Here is a 6,715-nt window from a genome sequence, read left to right as displayed (position 1 = left end):
ACTGCCTTCAGGAACCTGTGTAAGGAATCATTCAGAACCCTGTATACCACATATGTAAGACCAATCCTGGAGTATGCGGCCCCAGCACGGAGCCCGTACCTTGTCAATCACAAGGCGAAGCTAGAAAAAGTTCAGAGGTATGCCACTAGGCTAGTCCCAGAACTAAGAGGCATGAGTTACAAGGAAAGGCTGCAGGAAATGCACCTCACGACACTAGAAGTCAGAAGAGTAAGGGCAGACATGATCACTACCTACAAAATTCTCAGAGGAATTGACAGGGTATATAAAGATAAACTGTTTAACACGGGTGGTACGCGAACAAGGGGACACAGGTGGAAACTGAGTACCCAAATGAGCCACAGGGACGTTAGAAAGAACTTTTTCAGTGTCAGAGTAGTTAACAGATGGAATGCATTAAGCAGTGATGTGGTGGAGGCTGACTCCATACACAGTTTCAAATGTAGATATGATAGAGCCCAGTAGGCTCAGGAATCTGTACACCAGTTGATTGACAGTTGAGAGGCGGGACAAAAGAGCCAGAGCTCAATCCCCGCAAGCATAATTAGGTGAGTACACACACACACACACACACACACACACACACACACACACACACACACACATACACATACTCACACACACACACACACACACACACTCACACACACACACAAAACAAACACACAAATACACACACACAGGTCATACAAGGACTTAATAATAGAGTTACCCCAATTTCAATGGAAATCACATCGAAGCCTGTCAGGAAATTGAGACTGAGCAAAACTCCCGACACTGACCATATCAGACGAGGCAATTAGCCCCAATAGCAGGTACATCACATCATTCCTCAAAGCCCTCCGTGGAAAGCCTGGTAATTAAGCCGTTCAGCGATAAACTGTCGTTTTTCTCCTATTAAGTGCAATGCTAATTGCAATTATTATTGGTATTGTCCATCCAAAACATGTATTGAATGACTGACATTTGAATCAATGGAATTGGGTTGAAAAATCTTCACCAGTTGGCTGAATCGTTTTTTTAAACTGACTGGCCAATCCGTTAAAAAATTGCAACCCATTAGTACAAATTAAAACAGCGAATTGTGGACGCTTTTGTGCGTATCAGCCTCGATGGGTTAGGTGGGTTGCTTGGGTTGGGTCATCTTCTGGTTTATAGCCATAACGGTTGCATTTGTTACGGAGTGGCGAGGAGTGGGAACGAACGAGGCGTTTCACTGCTTGTTTTCAAAAGCGATTTTGTTGACAAATGTTCTCTGTGAGTGGTTGTGGCTGTTCGTTCATGTCGTGATTAGTTGAAGTGGATATGTGAACTTGGCAACTTGTTTCAGTCCGGTTGTGGACTTAATAACTTGTTCCAGTAGAGTTGTGGACTTAATAACTTGTTCCAGTAGAGTTGTGGACTTAATAACTTGTTTCAGTCCGGTTGTGGACTTAATAACGTGTTTCAGCACCGGTTGTGGACTTAATAACTTGTTCCAGTAGAGTTTTGGACTTAATAACTTGTTTCAGTCCGGTTGTGGACTTAATAACGTGTTTCAGCACCGGTTGTGGACTTAATAACTTGTTCCAGTAGAGTTGTGGACTTAATAACTTGTTTCAGTCCGGTTGTGGACTTAATAACTTGTTTCAGTCCGGTTGTGGACTTAATAACTTGTTCCAGTAGAGTTGTGGACTTAATAACGTGTTCCAGCGCCGGTTGTGGACTTAATAACGTGTTCCAGCGCCGGTTGTGGACTTAATAACTTGTTCCAGTAGAGTTGTGGACTTAATAACTTGTTCCAGTAGAGTTGTGGACTTAATAACTTGTTTCAGTCCGGTTGTGGACTTAATAACGTGTTTCAGCACCGGTTGTGGACTTAATAACTTGTTCCAGTAGAGTTGTGGACTTAATAACGTGTTCCAGCGCCGGTTGTGGACTTAATAACGTGTTCCAGCGCCGGTTGTGGACTTAATAACGTGTTCCAGCGCCGGTTGTGGACTTAATAACGTGTTCCAGCGCCGGTTGTGGACTTAATAACGTGTTCCAGCGCCGGTTGTGGACTTAATAACGTGTTCCAGCGCCGGTTGTGGACTTAATAACGTGTTCCAGCGCCGGTTGTGGACTTAATAACGTGTTCCAGCACCGGTTGTGGACTTAATAACTTGTTCCAGCACCGGTTGTGGACTTAATAACTTGTTCCAGTTCCGGTTGTGGACTTAATAACTTGTTCCAGCACCGGTTGTGGACTTAATAACTTGTTCCAGCACCAGTTGTGAACTTAATTACTTGTTCCAGCACCGGTTGTTGACTTAATAGCTTGTAAATCTCAGTTCTGGACTTAACAACGTCTTTATCCTTAGGCAGGCGATGAGTTACATTAACGTGGCTGAAGTAACATGAACTTGAGTCCTGGCTTTGTTACTGTGGACTCTTCCCTTTCACAGTATATACTTAAATATTCTAATCTTTCTAACAAACGTGACCTAACATAAGCTTACCCTTTCCATTTATCTTTCTTTCTCTTTCCTTTTCTTTCTCTTTTCTCTCTTTTCTGTTCATTGTTTTCTCTACATTCCCTTACTGTCCTCTTCATATTCCTATTACTATCTCCTCATTCGGTGGTTATAATAGGAGCTGCCTCGTAATGGCCAATAGGCCCCTCTGCAGTTCTTATTCCTACTATCTCCTCTGCTACACTTTGCTCACCTCTCTCTCTAGCCTATTTATTGCTTGTCTCTACCTCCTCATCATAATCGACTTGAGAATGGTCCAGGATGGACCGAAACGTCGTCGTCCCTTCACCTTCTAGTGTGTGGTCTGGTCAACTTAGTGTGCGGTCTGGGCCTTAGTTGTTTTTAAACTTGACAATTTGTTCATCGCCAGATGTGAATTTGACAACTGAACAAGCATTTTCGAAGCTATTACAAAACTGGGTTTAAATAGTCGTTATATATAACAATTAACTCGATTTGAACTTGAAGAGTTTGAAAGGTAATTGTCAAAGCGACAGGTAAAAAAAAAAAATAGCCAGAACGAGGTAATTTCCTCTTCTGATAATATTGTAACTCTCGGCCAATCATAACATTGTCCAAATGAATGCTAATCAAACCTCCAATTAACTCCCTTCGTTAATGACTGGTAAACAGTCAACACATGACCCATCCTCAGCCTAAGCTCGTTCAAGCTGCGGCCAACCCCATAGACGCATTTGTCAGTCTTAACGTATAGTCAGTAAACGTTATTTATTGAGATATTAATCAAAATTAACAGTATGATTCTGTGTAGGTTAGGTTAGGTTAGGTTAGGCTAGGCTAGGTTAGGTTACGTTAGGTTAGGTTAAGTTAGGTTAGGCTATCTTGAGGTTATCTTGAGATGATTTCGGGGCTTTAGTGTCCCCGCGGCCCGGTCCTCGACCAGGCCTCCACCCCCAGGAAGCAGCCCGTGACAGCTGACTAACTCCCAGGTACCTATTTACTGCTAGGTAACAGGGGCATTCAGGGTGAAAGAAACTTTGCCCATTTGCTTCTGCCTCGTGCGGGAATCGAACCCGCGCCACAGAATTACGAATCCTGCGCGCTATCCACCAGGCTACGAGGCCCCACTTAGGCTAGGCTAGGCCAGGTCAGGCTAGGCTAGATTAGGTTACGTTAGGTTAGGTTAAGTTAGGTTAGGTTAGGCTAAGCCAGGCCAGGCTAGGCTAGGTTAGGTTACGTTAGGTTAGGTTAAGTTAGGTTAGGCTAGGCCAGGCCAGGCCAGGCTAGGCTAGGTTAGGTTACGTTAGGTTAGGTTAAGTTATGCTAGGCTAGGCCAGGCCAGGCTAGGCTAGGTTAGGTTAAGTTAGGTTAGGCTAGGCCAGGCCAGGCTAGGCTAGGTTAGGTTAGGTTACGTTAGGTTAGGTTAAGTTAGGCTAGGCCAGGCCAGGCCAGGCTAGGCTAGGTTAGGTTACGTTAGGTTAGGTTAGGTTAAGTTAGGTTAGGTTAGGCTAGGCCAGGCCAGGCTAGGCTAGGTTAGGTTAGGTTTTATAAGGATAGAAACACAGCCCGTCCTCATAAATCAACCCCTTCTCATAAACAAAGGCCAAATGCTCATTAACTGGGCACCAAACCCCTTGTTCATGAATGATCAACTCTCTACAGCACTCGACAGCCCGTACTGCGGCCTGGGACACACAGGTCAACTCTAAACATACATTAAATAATTTTTTAATTTACTGTATATACAAAATTTATATTTTCTTATATATATAACTTAACATATCATATATCTATCTATATCTATATATCTATATTGTAAAATCTCTTGTATGTATGTACCTTACCTAAATAAACATTTATTTATTATTTATTTATATAAATATATGCATAAATTATATTAATAATATTTAAATTAATATATAATATATAATGCAAATTATTAATATATGTTAATATATTATTGATATATAAATTAATATTATATTGGATTTCGATATCTAGTCAAGCCCAAATCACAAACAATCCTCCATAAATTATAGAACTTAAATGCTACATATATTTGAACAAACGTACATAAATGGCCTGGCTGTTGGACCTAAAGTTCAGCTTTAGTTTTGTAGAGGACACAAAAATAGAACTTAAATATTTCTAGGACTACTATAGTACATTTATGTACTATATTGGGGGCCTTAGATAGCGTATATTAGGCCAAGGATTGCTTGGACAGGTTAGGTTAGGTTAGGTTAGGTTATTGAGTTACATTTCCAGTTTTTTTTTTTTTAGAATGACATTAGGCCTAATTTAGTAATACAAAAGTGACCTTTTTTCGGGGTATAACGTATATTTTTTTTTTTTTTTTACGTTTCATCAAATAATTGTTATAAGTACCATGATTTAAGGAAGCTGGGGCTACTAAATTAGGCTAGGTTAGTTTAGGTTAAGTTTGATTAGGCTAGGTTAGGTTAGGTTAGGTTAGATTAAGTTATAGACTTAAGTTATACACTAGACTATAGACTCTCACAATACGTCACAACAAGCCAGGCCGTACACTGACGGCCTGGCTTCCTGCAGGATCGTTCGAAGTCCTAAAAATCAAACTGGTTTTTGACACCATTCCTTCTCTCCTTTCCTCATATCTCACATACCTACCCTTCATACCCCAGCTCCTGGTCTCCATACCTTTGCCTCCAGCTCCCTGTCTTCAAATTCCTTCCAAGTCCTGGGTAAATACTGGTTTGGAAACACCGTTGTTGATTTATGGAACAGCTCGCCGGGTAAGATAATAGACGTGTGTTCGCTTGATTGTTTCCAGCGTAGGTTAGACATGCATATCCATGAGTCTGGGTGGATATAAATAGGAATTGCCTCGTATGGGTCAATATACGTCTTCTGGTGTTTCCTTACTACTTATATTCTTATCCTTTTGTTCTTAAGTGCTGCTGTAAGAACACTTTCTCCTGAAAAGGTCAGTCTGGAACATTAGTGAGACTTTCTCTCCCTTCAATACACGTGAAGTCTAGTTGAAAAGTCTGAATTCTGTCTAGTTCAGAAGAACGTTAATTTGGCTCCGTTTTCTCAGCTCACTTGGCGTTGAACACGGCCGGGTGGACACAACTATTTTCGCATGGGATTGAACCTCAGAGATTCCACCAGGTGGACGGGCGCGACTATCAGTGACTGGCTTCCTACCTCAGTCACTACTGGACGGACTGACGCGACTATCAGTGACTGGCTTCTTACCTCAGTCACTACTGGACGGACTGGCGCGACTATCAACGACTGGCTGACCTACTTCAGTCCCCCCAAAATCACAAACAAAAGGATGCCATTGTCTCCGGAGAGGCACTCGACTCACAAGCAGCAGTCGTTAAGGCATTTATGAGCTGCAGTGCCAGTGAAGTGTATATTTGTAAGGATTTTATTAGAGCAAACTATACAAACTTACATGTAAGTATTTCTATAAGTGTCTAAACTAGCTAAAAGGGACTCGAAAATGTATCTGAATATACTGAGGACGTGAGATACTCATTTGTTAATTTATTATTTGCCTATTTATCGTTTGCCCATTAACTTTTGTAATTTGCTGCGATCTGGCCACCAGAATGTTGTCTATTTGTTCTTCATCAAGTTCTGTATGCAGGACTTATCTATAATTGCTGGTTCCCCCCCCCCCCCCTCCCCTGTCTTTTTTATCGATTCTTTTGTTTTATATTTATTTTTATCATGATAATTTGTCTATAATCTTTTGTTTTCCAAAATTTTATGTTTGTTTATGTCTAACTGTTTGTTAGCCATAACATAACGTAGACTGTTAAAAAGTCTGTCTATCTGTTTCTCTCTCTCTCTCTCTCTCTCTCTCTCTCTCTCTCTCTCTCTCTCTCTCTCTCTCTCTCTCTCTCTCTCTCTCTCTCTCTCTCTCTCTCTCTCTCTCTCTCTCTCTCCCTCTCTCTCTCTCTCTCTCTCTCCCTCCCACAAAACAAGACTATTACAGCATCAAACAGCTGTCAAAACTTCCTTTAAGCCAGCATCACCACAAGGAGTGTGGACTGCATCACATACCTACTGACAATCACATTATAATTGGCGTCGTAATTAGCAAATCATTTGCTAATTACGTCCTAACCATTTTTGTCTTCCACTTAAGCTCTAAACTAATATTTAGAGCCTAAAAGCATCCCAGTGAATCCATTTGTTTGTTTTGCCTTTGAGGTAGATAAGAGGACAGATGAACTAGCTTTGAA

The sequence above is a fragment of the Procambarus clarkii genome, chromosome 10, assembly GCF_040958095.1.
Source record: "Procambarus clarkii isolate CNS0578487 chromosome 10, FALCON_Pclarkii_2.0, whole genome shotgun sequence".
Lineage (NCBI taxonomy): Eukaryota > Metazoa > Arthropoda > Malacostraca > Decapoda > Cambaridae > Procambarus > Procambarus clarkii.
This window is presented reverse-complemented; position numbering follows the sequence as displayed.